Raw genomic sequence first — 14,334 nt, forward strand, 5'->3', positions numbered from 1 at the left:
TGTATCTTTTAATCAAATAAATGCAGCCTTGGTGAGCAGAAAAGTTAGTTTATTTTAAAAAGTTGGTAGTTGAACAAGATTCTAACTTTTTACATTTCAAACACTTGATATTTCTGTCATTTACTCAACCTCATGTCCCGTCAAACCTCTCATGTCCCGTCAAACCTCTCATGTCCCGTCAAACCTGTGTGACTGACTTGATCTGTGGAATACATAAGATATTTTAGAGTTTTTTTGCCCAAACAATGAAGGTCTGATGTTGTTTGTTTTCTCATCGTTCATCAAAATACCTTCTTTTGTGTTTTTTTGGAATGACTTAAGGATGAGTAAATGACAAAAAATCCCTTAAAAAAGGCAAGAAATATTCCTCTGATCCACAACCAACTCTTAAAGTGTGCGTATTGAAATCATAATTTCATGTGTTTGTTTCTCACAGCTGAATAAACCACAAGACAAGACCACAGCCATCACAGAAACTCAGCTGCTCAGCAACTACGATACAAGCTACTACGAAACCAACTCTGCCGAGCCTGTTACGGTATAAGATCCCCCTTCCCAGACTTTGATGTGCAATGCTGAGTAACCATTACTTTGAAGAGCTATGTATCCTGTTCCTGAATCCGGTCCCTTTTAAACATAGATGTGAAAATGAACTATCCTTAATTCATGAACACTTCGCAAGACAGACCTAAGTTTGGGCTCTTAAAAGAAGACAATCAGCAGATTATTGCTTAAGTAAAAGCATTTTAAAAGATGAAAGCATTAAAAGTTGTGATAGTTATGATACGTTTAAATTTACTTTAAAGAAAATGTACTATCCTAAAAATATTTTGGAATCTAAAATTGATATAAAATCAAGTTGATACCATTAAAAAATTTAGGTTCCTGTGAAATTTAAAGCGCTATACCAGAAATAGCCACTGGTTGACACCCAAACTCTGTTTTATTTTGATTGATGAATTGTCCTGTCACAAATGTATACATTGTCAAAAAATGACATTATACCAAAATATGTCACCAAATATAGAATCTTGAGACTCAGACCTCTCCAATGATATGTTTTGTCAAGATTAGAGAAAGTTCTAATTAAAAAATGTTTAGAAAATACTTTATGAAAATTTTAAATTGAAAAATACTAAAGCGCAGTTTTGAACAAGTTTTTTGAACAAGACAAGATGCTGTCATCAGAAATCAGGAGAATATGAGATATATCTGAAGAATGAATGCTGTATCAGATGCAGGTAATCATGACCGCTCAATCTCTCATAATCTATCATAATACTATACATAATACACAGATTTTAAAGGGGTCGTATGATGCTTTTTTTAAAGATAATTATTTTGTGTATTTGGTGTAACAGAATATGTTGACATGCTTTAATGTTCAAAAAACACATTGTTTTTCAAATACTGTACATTATTGTATTTCCTCTATGCCCCGCCTCTCTCAAACGCATCGTTTTCTACAAAGCCCCTCCTTCTGACAAGCGCAGTCTGATCTGATTGGCCAACTGACACAGTGCATTGTGATTGGCCGAACACCATAAGCGTGTGTCGGAAATGTAACACCCCTTACCATAATCGTGAGCTTCAGCTTTCAAAGTAAATATAAAGACAGTTAATAATGTCCTTAGTTTTACCATCAGTTCAAGCCCGAGAGGGGAACAGAGTTGCGTGACAGACACAGTGATGATGCTTGTATGTATTTGCAGTACACAATCCGGGGTTAAGACAGTTGACTCCATTGTAACCCTGTCTCTCTCTCTCCCACACACACACACACGCCACGTTACTCTACACTGCGCATAACTCCGTATTCGAACAGTCAATAGCAAATACTTAAACGAATAACAAAACATACTTACAGTCGCTGATTCAGAAGCGCCAGTCATAGCAAAGTCAAAATTGACCCTTTTATTTTTTAGAAAGCCTTGTACTCTCCTAGGCTCACAAAACGACCGTCCATAAAATGCGTTGCACAAATTCGAACATTTGGGTTGTGCTGTTCTTTTGTAAACAAAACTTAACCAATGATTCCTAATTGCATCTACTTTCGGAAGGCCAAATAAAGTGCTTTTGCTTTAGCATAGAAACACACAGCGTCTCCCTGACATGGCTGCATCAACACTATTGCGGTTACTGAAACCACTCCTTCTTTCTACGTGCACATTTGGGCGGCATTACACAAATATTTCCACATCGTGACGTAGACATGTGGGGGCGTGTTTTAATGAGGCGTTTTAGCCCGGTCTGGATCAGCCTTCTCTTTTAGATGAAACAAATCCTTCTGTGGGGGACTTTGAGCTTTGTAACTCTGAACTTTGCCGATATAAAGCCATATCTCACATATACTCGTGTGATATTGCTCATTTATACCAGTGTACTGATATCACAGTGGGTAGTAAAGACCCCTGTCTTGCAGCAGGCGGTTTATATGCGTATGCTGACTTATAGCGATGTGAGGCATGTGCTAACACTGCCAAAGGGTCTTTTATGTGGATTAATATGATGAGCTGGTTATTTCATCAACTATGATAACCGTAAAGCCAATTACAACAGCGGGTCTGTGTATGAAGGCCAGACGGAGACACATACCTTTGTGATCAAATCCCCAGGGGACTCAGTTTGGGCTTTCAATAAGTGCCTGCTTTTATTGTTTTGGGTGATTTAGCCTGCAGCGGTGGGCATTATTCAGCATTTAAGAATTGGCTCTGTTTAATTTGTGAATTTAAATTGGGTTGTATGTGTATATATATATGTGTATATATGTGTATATATATATATATATATATATATATATATATACACATACACATATACATACATACAGGTGCTGGTCATAAAATTAGAATATCATGAAAAAGTTTATTTATTTCAGTAATACCATTCAAAAAGTGAAACTTGCATATTAGATTCATTCATTACACACAGACTGATATATTTCAAATGTTTATTTCCTTTAATTTTGACGATTATAACCGACAACTAATGAAAGTCCCAAATTCAGTATCTCAGAAAATTAGAATATTGTGAAAATGTTCAATATTGAAGACCCCTGGTGCCACACTCTAATCAACTAATTAACTCAAAACACCTGCAAAAGCCTTTAAATGGTCTCTCAGTCTAGTTCTGTAGGCTACACAATCATGGGGAAGACTGCTGACTTGACAGTTGTCCAAAAGACGACCATTGACACCTTGCACATGGAGGGCAAGACACAAAAGGTCATTGCTAAAGAGGCTGGCTGTTCACAGAGCTCTGTGTCCAAGCACATTAATAGAGAGGCGAAGGGAAGGACAAGATGTGGTAGAAAAAAGTGTACAAGCAATAAGGATAACCGCACCCTGGAGAGGATTGTGAAACAAAATCCATTCAAAAATGTGGGGGAGATTCACAAAGAGTGGACTGCAGCTGGAGTCAGTGCTTCAAGAACCACCACGCACAGACGTATGCAAGACATGGGTTTCAGCTGTCGCATTCCTTGTGTCAAGCCACTCTTGAACAAGAGACAGCGTCAGAAGCGTCTTGACTGGACTGCTGCTGAGTGGTCCAAAGTTATGTTCTCTGATGAAAGAAAATTTTGCATTTCCTTTGGAAATCAAGGTCCCAGAGTCTGGAGGAAGAGAAGAGAGGCACATAATCCACGTTGCTTGAGGTCCAGTGTAAAGTTTCCACAGTCATTGATGGTTTGGGGTGCCATGTCATCTGCTGGTGTTGGTCCATTGTGTTTTCTGAGGTCCAAGGTCAACGCAGCCGTCTACCAGGAAGTTTTAGAGCACTTCATGCTTCCTGCTGCTGACCAACTTTATGGAGATGCAGATTTCATTTTTCAACAGGACTTGGCACCTGCACACACTGCCAAAGCTACCAGTACCTGGTTTAAGGACCATGGTATCCCTGTTCTTGATTGGCCAGCAAACTCGCCTGACCTTAACCCCATAGAAAACCTATGGGGTATTGTGAAGAGGAAGATGCAATACGTCAGACCCAACAATTCAGAAGAGCTGAAGGCCACTGTCAGAGCAACATGGGCTCTCATAACACCTGAGCAGTGCCACAGACTGATCGACTCCATGCCACGCCGCATTGCTGCAGTAATTCAGGCCAAAGGAGCCCCAACTAAATATTGAGTGCTGTACATGCTCATACTTTTTATATTCATACTTTTCAGTTGGCCAACATTTCTAAAAATCATTTTTTTTTATTTAATTTTCTGAGATACTGAATATACATACATATACATATACAGTCAGGTACACACAATTCTAACATTTTTGGCTCTATACACCACCACAATGGATTTCAAATGAAACTAGATGTGCTTTAGCTGCAGACTGTCAGCTTTAATTTGAGGGTATTTACATCCAAATCAGGTGAACGGTGTAGGAATTACAACAGTTTGCATATGTGCCTCCCACTTTTTAAGGGACCAAAAGTAATGGGACAATTGGCTTCTCAGCTGTTCCATGGCCAGGTGTGTGTTATTCCCTCATTATCCCAATTGCAATGAGCAGATAAAAGGTCCAGAGTTCATTTCAAGTGTGCTATTTGCATTTGGAATCTGTTGCTGTCAACTGTCAAGATGAGATCCAAAGAGCTGTCACTATCAGTGAAGCAAGCCATCATTAGGCTGAAAAAACAAAACAAACCCATCAGAGAGATAGCAAAAACATTAGGCGTGGCCAAAACAACTGTTTGGAACATTAAAAAGAAGGAACGCACTGGTGAGCTCAGCAACACCAAAAGACCCGGAAGACCACGGAAAACAACTGTGGTGGATGACCGAAGAATTCTGTCCCTGGTGAAGAAAACACCCTTCACAACAGTTGGCCAGATCAGGAACACTCTCCAGGAGGTAGGTGTATGTGTGTCAAAGTCAACAATCAAGAGAAGACTTCACCAGAGTGAATACAGAGGGTTCACCACAAGATGTAAACCATTGGTGAGCCTCAAAAACAGGAAGGCCAGATTAGAGTTTGCCAAACGACATCTAAAAAAGCCTTCACAGTTCTGGAACAACATCCTATGGACAGATGAGACCAAGATCAACTTGTACCAGAGTGATGGGCAGAGAAGAGTATGGAGAAGGAAAGGAACTGCTCATGATCCTAAGCATACCACCTCATCAGTGAAGCATGGTGGTGGTAGTGTCATGGCGTGGGCATGTATGGCTGCCAGTGGAACTGGTTCTCTTGTATTTATTGATGATGTGACTGCTGACAAAAGCAGCAGGATGAATTCTGAAGTGTTTCGGGCAATATTATCTGCTCATATTCAGCCAAATGCTTCAGAACTCACTGGACGGCGCTTCACAGTGCAGATGGACAATGACCCAACCAAAAGCAACCAAAGAGTTTTTGAAGGGAAAGAAGTGGACTGTTATGCAATGGCCGAGTCAATCACCTGACCTGAATCCAATTGAGCATGCATTTCACTTGCTGAAGACAAAACTGAAGGGGAAATGCCCCAAGAACAAGCAGGAACTGAAGACGGTTGCAGTAGAGGCCTGGCAGAACATCACCAGGGATGAAACCCAGCGTCTGGTGATGTCTATGCATTCCAGACTTCAGGCTGTAATTGACTGCAAAGGATTTGCAACCAAGTATTAAAAAGGTGAAAGTTTGATTTATGATTATTATTCTGTCCCATTACTTTTGGTCCCTTAACAAGTGGGAGGCACATATGCAAACTGTTGTAATTCCTACACCGTTCACCTGATTTGGATGTAAATACCCTCAAATTAAAGCTGACAGTCTGCAGTTAAAGCACATCTTGTTCGTTTCATTTGAAATCCATTGTGGTGGTGTATAGAGCCAAAAATGTAGAATTGTGTCGATGTCCCAATATTTATGGACCTGACTGTACACACACATACATATATATATATATATATATATATATATATATATATATATATATATATACACACACACACACAGACTTATTTGTCTATACTGTGCTGGAAGTGTATTTCTAACATGGCCCACACAATAAAATTTCTGTATTATTTATCAAATTAATTGTTTAATATAATGTTTTAATATTGCTCAAATTTACTTAATGAAGTATTTATAGTTATTTATAAATAGTCATATTTAATATTATTAAAATGTTTTATTGTTTTTATATAATTCATAAATATGAATTGTGTATAATATTTTTATTTTATATTTTGTTATATTTATAAATAAGAATTGAGAGATATATAAATGTTGTATTAGTTTTATTAATAAATGTTAATTATAATATTACATTATAATATTGTAAATGTATTTATAAATATGAATGATAAAATGTTTTTATTTTAATAGTGTCATATTAATATTGTTTTCATTACATATAAATCTACAAACTTTTATTTATTTAGAAATCCTATATAGGATGATGACATATTTATGGGTAATTCATACTGAAAAATGAAATGTATTACTAAAAAATTTAAAATTCTCTCAAGTTACATTCAAGAATTTTACAGGTAAATCATGTCCATTCTTAATGGCACACATCCCTGGCAGCCCAGCTAAAGGCTGGGAAATTCACTGAAATTACTGTTATTAGATTGGTGAAATTGAAATGACCTTCTTTGTAAGACCATCACTAAGAAAAATAAAGCCCTTTCTTTGTCCAGACCTTTATAAAAAGGTTAAATGACCGGGCTGAAACTGGCATCACCCTATAACTGAGGGGAAAAAAGAACATTCGCCTCAAATAATTAGAGACCAACTTTTGCTTCATCACTCAGACAGCAACACACACACACACACACGAGATAAACATCACACTATATTAGCACTTTTCAATTAAATTTGGGCTCACTGTGAGTCAGGAGGTGAAGTGTTCTATCAAACCGTTTTATCTGCTGAATCTTCATTCGGTATCAATTAACTCTAATAAATAAGAATGTGCGCTTCTGTTCTTCAGCTATTATACTGATGCTTAATGACCGATTGAGGAACTATTAAATTAGCATTAGTAGCACCTCAGTGATTGTAATGAATTGTGAGAGTGTGTACGTGCAGCTTGTTACATGTGTCTGAACCGGACGTGTATGTCATGACAAAACTGCAACACTGTTGTTGTGATCAGAGGAGCTGTCTGAAATTAATTTACGGGAAATGTGATTCATTGGTTTTAATTTGTTCATTCATTGTCCTTATTTTCTAAGGATTATGCATGTAAATAACTTTACACACTACAGATTTGAACTAATGCTACATTATTTATAAATATGAATCTTGTTATATTTTAACATTTATTAAACATATTTATGTATGAATTATGTATAATATTAAGTGTTAGAATATATAATATTATTATTATTACAATTAAAGGGGTTATATGACGCTGCTAAAAAGAACATTATTTTGTATATTTAGTGTAATGCAACGTCGATTTTTACAAAGCTCATCGTTCTGAAAAGCGCGGTGTGCTCTGATTGGCCAGCTATCCGGTACATTGTGATTGGCCGAATACCTGAAGCGTGTGACTGAAATGTTACGCCCCTTACCATATTTGGAAACACACAGCATCTTCACGACATGGCAGCGGCAGCAGCAATACTACAGCGAGGATAAGTTACGCCTTCCTCCTTTGCGTTTACATTTGGGCGGTGTTATGCAAATCGTCCCACACAGTGACATAGATTTGTGGGGGCGAGTTTAAAGGAGGCATTTTAGGAAGGCGTGGATGAGTCTAAAAAGAATATCTCTTTGGGTTTGAGACTTTAATCTTTGTGACTTTCTAGATCTTATATAAACAGCTTGAAAGTTGTAACACCAAAGACAAAGGAAAATATGAAATCACGTCATATGACCCCCTTTAAAGTTTTTATATAATATTAAAATATATTTGTATTATTTGTATTTCTAAATATGAATTATGTGTCATACTTTAAACTTTGCAGATTCCAACTAATGCAACATTTATAAAAAACATTTTAAAAACGATTTATTATTATTATATATATTTAATATATAAATAATATTAATATATATTTTAATATTTATAAATATGATTTATGTATTTTACTCTGTAGATTCAAACTCATGCTAAATGTATTTATGTATTTATTTATAATAATCTTATTTATAAATGATATATACTCACTTATTAAATATGAATCGTGTAACATTGTTTAATATTAAAATGTTTTTTATTCATAAATATTATGCATCGTTTTTATTTTTATTTTAATAAAAATATATTATGTTAGAATAATGTTTTATATTATATACACTATTTATTTATTTACAAAATACATATGCGCACATATTTATGGGTAATTCATACAGAACTTTTTTCCTAAAAACTACACTCACAGGTCTCCGAATTTAATTGAGCTCAAATCATGCTTTGATTTGTGTGTGCTTCAGGATCTAGACGATGACAACACCGGCCCTCCGGCTAACGGCGGTACCCCTACTGTCTGGGACGGTTCAGGACATCCTCCCGAAAAGGACGACACGACCGACGAGACCCTTCCACCGTACGACCAGAATGACGTCGAACCTAACTATGCTAACGTAGCCCGTGAAGAAAGTTTCGTGTCCAAGGCCATGTTGGTCTAAAGACGTAGGCTGTTCCTGCGGTTTGCACTGCCACTGTCCTGCCCAGCCGCGGACGCCTGTCACAGCACAGCCGACTATAGTCCACGGCTCGGGCACAAATACATCCAAAATCACACAGCCTGGTGACGTTTCTTTCACACGTGGCTAACTGACCTTTTAACCTATTCTCATGGTTTTGTGGATGGTCCATAAAACATTTATACTTTTTGGACCAGATCGGATTTTGGACATTTGATAATGTATGAAAACAAGTTCCATCAAGCAAACTTTGATTAGCAATTAATGGTAAAACAAAACCATGAGAATTGGTCATTATTCACTTTTGGGCTACCATCTTACATATATTTTAATCCTGGTTACGTAAAAAAACATATACAGCAAACACAGTCAGAAAACATTTAATTTTCCTTAAAGGTCTAAATATAAAAATTGCTTTCAATATTTTAAAATACACTGCATATACTGTCAAATGTTGCTTATGTTTTATGATCTGTATTTTTTATTTTGCGATCTCGGTGTAGTGCTCTTAAGCTTTAGCTTTTGTCGGTTTCGTGCGTTAACTTCTGTGATGAGGGAAAAAAGTCTTGTGGTATATGCAATGTATTTTACATACAGCAAAAATGTATTTTTATATTTTATATTTGATGTCATTTTGATCGATTATATCAAAGACTATAGAATACCTAAGACATGTCACTCGTATTGTTTTGAATGGGGAAAAAATGTGCAACGCTCAATATGGCCGCTCAATCGCAGGAAGCCCCGCCTTCTGAATGAAAGAACCAATCATTAATCAGTAAAGTCAGCGCGTCACTGCAGCTGCCGTTAGAAGTCCCGGTTGCTATAGAAACAGTCAGCGTTCTGAGACGCGCGCTCAGGACTGCGCATGCGCACTGGCTGATCTAGCCTGAGAAATAAGCTTTTTATAACGCTATTTGAGCAAAAGAAACAACATTTATGACAGTTGTTGTCCGATTTCATTGGTGATTTTGAAATATTAAATTTAATCGTAAGCTTAGTGAACCGTTTTGGAGAATTTGATGGTTCCCCATACAAAGAGATAGGAGCTGCACTTGGATGCCCGAGAGGCGTTTCAAAGATGGCCGCCGAGTGACAGGACTTGTCTTAAAGAGACTGAGGCTGTGTCCAAATTCAGGGTCTGCATCCTCCTTAGGATCCTTCCTACCCGGTTGAAGGAGGAGGGATTCTCCGACGTCCGCAAAACCCGGAAGTCGGTGTTTGTGAATTTGGACAGCCTACCCTTCTTTCAGTTCCCTCCCTTACCCGTTGCTCATATCCTGTCGCCTAGCAACCGTGACAGCGCCAAGCAAGAAGCGGGAAAATGGACAAACAAAGAGTTATTCTCCTCATTTTAATTCTTTTGGAAGAAATAAAGCAATTAAATAAATTAAATACTTTCTTTGCTCGTTGTCGGAGAGTTTTTTATATCAGACTACAAGACAGTCACATCCAGGTAAGCCATTATAGCCTATTTTTATTTGTTTTTAAGTATTCTACTAATTTCTCCTACAAATTCATTGAGCCGAAGCATAAACTTTAGCTTGTTTTGTCAGAGAAACTCCTCTCCCACTCCGCTACCGCTCGCTTCGTCCGCCATTACGCTCTGCCGAAAAGAATTATGGGATAGGTAGGACGGGAAAGGATCCACCACACCCATCCTTCCAATTCGGGGAAAAGGAGGACGTATTTGTGGGCCGCATTTGAAGGATCCTACGAATTTGGACAGCCTTCGTCGCGGCGCTGTGACGTAACATCCTTCAAATGAGTACTCCGAAGGATGCAGACCCTGAATTTGGACACAGCCTATGATTATATCACCTAAAAACAGATATATGCATTATTTTCTAATTTTTGTTTCTTTGGTGTGTTCATTGTTTTTGAAAAGTACCAAATAAGTTCTGTAAATAATATAAGGAAATAATATATATAGCCAGTCTAATATGCGTTTAAAAATATATAAAACAAAACAAAAAAGGAAAAATGCAAAGAAATCCATAAATACCAGTGGGGTGCAAAATGAAAAAGTGTACACTTTCTGAAACTTTCTTTTAACGGGTATTACTAAAGTCGTATGCTGATGTTTTACTTATTGATACGTGTGGATTTTGTTACTGTATAATCTGCATGGCATGATTGGTTACTTTCCTAAAAACAGTGGGCACCTGTCGCAACCTTTTCTGGCTCCCCTATTTTCTGGCCATGAGAAGCACAATATGCATACAAAGATGTTGAAGGGGATAGGATATTTGGCAAGTTTCATTTTCTGCCTTCTGATGCTAAACGTTAATGATAAAGACCTTGTGAAATATCTCAACGAGCACAAATTTCTTCTGTATTGACATATTTCCTATTTAAACTTTATTTTAGAAGGTTTAACTTCATTTTATAAGGTCACAAACATTAAACATCAAGTCCAGTTTAAAATAGTCAGTGGGCTTTAGTTACATCACATGAGTTGTTACCAGTCAAGGGGACATTCTCATTCAAAACTTTTTAGTGCAGTAAAACAGTAATATGGAATATTTTTACAATTTAAAGCTTTTCCTATTTTAATATATATTAACATGTCATTTATTTCTGTGATGCAAAGCTGAATTTTCAGCATCATTACTACAGTCTTCAATCATTCTAATATGCTAAAAAAACATTGAAAACTATTTGCTGCTTAATTGTTTTTTTTTTTTTACAGAAACTGTACAAAATTACCATTCTAAAGACTTGTTACAAAAAAGTATATATTTCAAATAAATGCTATTCAGTGAACTTTATTTATTAAATAATCCTGAAAAAAACATGTATAATGGTTTCAACAAAACTATTAAGCAGCAAAAACTTTTTTCAACATTTATTATAATGAGCACTAATAATAAGTTATTAATAATTGAGCACCAATTATAATTAAGCAGCAAATCGGCATATTAGACTGATTTCAGAAGGATCATGTGACACTGAAGACTGGAGAAATGATGCTGAAAATTCAGCTTTGTCATCACAGGAATAAATTACATTTTAAAATATATTACAACCGGAAACAGTTATTTGAAATTGTAATAATATTTCACAATATTCCTATTTTTTACTGTATTTTTGATAAAATAAATAAATGGAGCCTTACTGAACATAAGAGATTTCTGTCAAAAATATTTTACAAATTTTAATTACTCCAAACTTTTAGCCGCTAATGTGTATATATATTAGTTTCAAAGTCACCAGGCATGAATTGAAAGTCAGAAAAATCTGATTTTGATTCTATGTGGTCTTTAATAATATTCAAATGCACTGTGTATAACTGATTTCTTCTTGGCTACAGCGCTTCAGTCGCTTCTGTTTGGCCAAATGTTATCATTTATTGCTCTCTTATTCCTATAGTTTTTCTTAAAGTGTCAGTTTTGACTAAAAACTGTAGAAAATGTACAACTCCTCCTTAAAGGAACAGTTCACTCAAAACTCCTTTATATTGTTCCAAATCCAGTTGATTGAGTTTCTTATGTGGAACACAAAAGGAGATGTTTTGAAGAATGTTCATTATTACTGACAGACTGAACTGTAACAAATATTCACTGAAAATTCTGCCGGTTTTGGTCACTGTTTCCTTTCACTGTATGGAAAAGAGCAGCTATAAACGTGCTTTTGTGTCCCACAGACAAAGAAAGTCATATGACTTTCGAAAGACATAAGAGTGAGTTTATTTTTGGATGAGCTATTCCTTTAAGAGACAGATGGGAAACAGAAGTAGTTTATGAAATGGGTCTTTTTCGCTGGTTCTTGGATGGCATGGCAACTAATTCCATCACGGTTCATGTCTTTCACTCTTGAATGTAATCTTTGCACATCCACTTAAAGCTGTCGATAGTTCATTGTGTCATAGTGTCTGAATACATTGTTGTAATTGTGCCAAAGAACTCAATCAACTATCAATGAACTAAAGACTCACTAACAGGTTAAAGAAGTGATAAATGGAAGGAACGGACAGCTTTTTTTAACAGTCACCTGGAGCGGAAGCCTGCACATTCACAAAGCACATAAAATGCAGGATCTTTAGATGGTCGAATGGATGAATAGGTGTGCAGGCGCCATGACAAACACAGACCGATCGATGGATGGACGGTACAGTTCACCTAGATGAATTAAAAAGCCCTCCTCGTTCTTGATTAGCCATCGATCACATTCGCCGCCTGATCTTCTGGCCTGTTGGACATCGCAGAAAATTACAGATTCTCGCAAAACGTTTATTCTCGACATGACATGACAATCTTTCACCTGTCGTCTCAGTTTAGCTGAGTTGTGGTCTCGTCACTGTTTCTGATAAAGGGAATGCACGTCTGCATGCTGCATGAGATTTGGGGTTCGCTTACGTTATTCTCACGTGCAATCGGGCCGTCTTCACGCAACCGTCATTCGCTAAAATGGTGCAGTATTAGACAATCACTGTATTTTATACATTCATCCATAAGGGTTTTTGTGTTTTAAACTGTGATTTCATTTTTTTAATTGCCGTTTTATTTAAGTTTCTGTATTTCTGAATGTCTTATGTAGGCTACACATTACATACTGTATGCATTATGTATAGTTTTAAATAGTATTAAAGTTTTAATGCCGTTTTGAATTTTTAATGACAATCAAAGTAGTCTGGAACGTTAAATGGATTGTTTAGCCAAAAATGACATTTCTGTCATCTCTTACCCTTGTGATGTTCAAACTTGTCATTTTTCTTCTGTAAAACAAAAAGATGATGTTTTGAATGTTTCAGCTGTTTTTGTCCATACAATGAAAAGTCAGTGCAGTCCAAAACAACAGAAGAAATCATTCATGCATGTCTAGTACAACATAAGGGTGAATAAATGAAGGCAGAATTTCAATTTTCCAATGAACGATCTCTTTAACAAAATAGAGGTCCTATAAAATTAGTCTTTAGTTACCGAACAACTCTTGTCATTCATCAAATGCACTCCAGCAAAACAAACACACTTTATTTGCCATATATATATACTTCATTATCACAAATCATATCAGAGACAGTTTCAAAGTCATCTGCCACGTGTTCGCTTGTCAAGCCAGATGTGCCTTTGTTACTTTGTTTTGAGCCATTTTACTGACAGATTTGTTTTGCCTGAGACAAAAGGAAATCATTGACTGTATAGACTGCCCAAAGGGGAGAATTGTGACTCTTTCTATTTCAAATGTTCATTTTTGCATCTAATTTCTTTACCGACTGGGATTATTTTATATGCATAAGCAACTTGTTCTATGTTTTATGGTTCATTGTGATGTCTAATAAACTATAAGCCAAATCTCATGTTGTGAGGCGTCTTCTATATCATCCTATTGTTGATCTGAAATTTCAGAATCATATACCGCAGTTTGTGGGATATTACCAAATAACAAAAAAGTGTTTGGCATCCGCTTATTGATTTAGCATCTGAGAGACCTTCACAAGATCTGGTTTAACTCCTGAACTGTGAAAATGTCAGACTCTGAAGACAAGCATCAGCCTGCTGTCTAAACTTTAAGAGCAGGACTTTTGGTAAATACAAATTTAGATGATTTTAGAGCCTCTCATTCTGTTAATATGTTCGGTAGACTGTGCATTACAAATCATTCGTAATGTAATACACTTTTTTAGTCACAAACTAGAGTAAAAGCTGGGGATGTTCTCAGAACAGAAATGTGACTTTGAAAGACTTTTGTCTCTTCCATGTGTCGTGATGTAACGCTTCAGTCCAAGCGGCACGTGAACCAATGTTCT

General features: G+C 36.4%; 1 protein-coding gene across 2 annotated transcripts in view; it reads left to right on the forward strand.

Annotated features, from left to right (window-relative positions):
- The window catches only part of LOC306846792 (nectin-2-like), a gene marked incomplete at its 3' end in the record, with an annotated part of 190,830 nt that extends 176,955 nt beyond the window's left edge, over nt 1-13,875 (forward strand). Inside the window, exons 9-11 of one of the 2 annotated variants that reach the window (XR_013782114.1) lie at nt 437-538; nt 8,373-8,953; nt 10,391-13,875. The remainder of the gene's footprint in view (nt 1-436; nt 539-8,372; nt 8,954-10,390) is intronic. The other variant, XR_013782115.1, reaches the window with a different exon arrangement.
- Nucleotides 13,876-14,334: the final 459 nt, after the last annotated feature.

Source organism: Barbus barbus (assembly GCF_936440315.1).
Source record: "Barbus barbus genome assembly, chromosome: 27".
Lineage (NCBI taxonomy): Eukaryota > Metazoa > Chordata > Actinopteri > Cypriniformes > Cyprinidae > Barbus > Barbus barbus.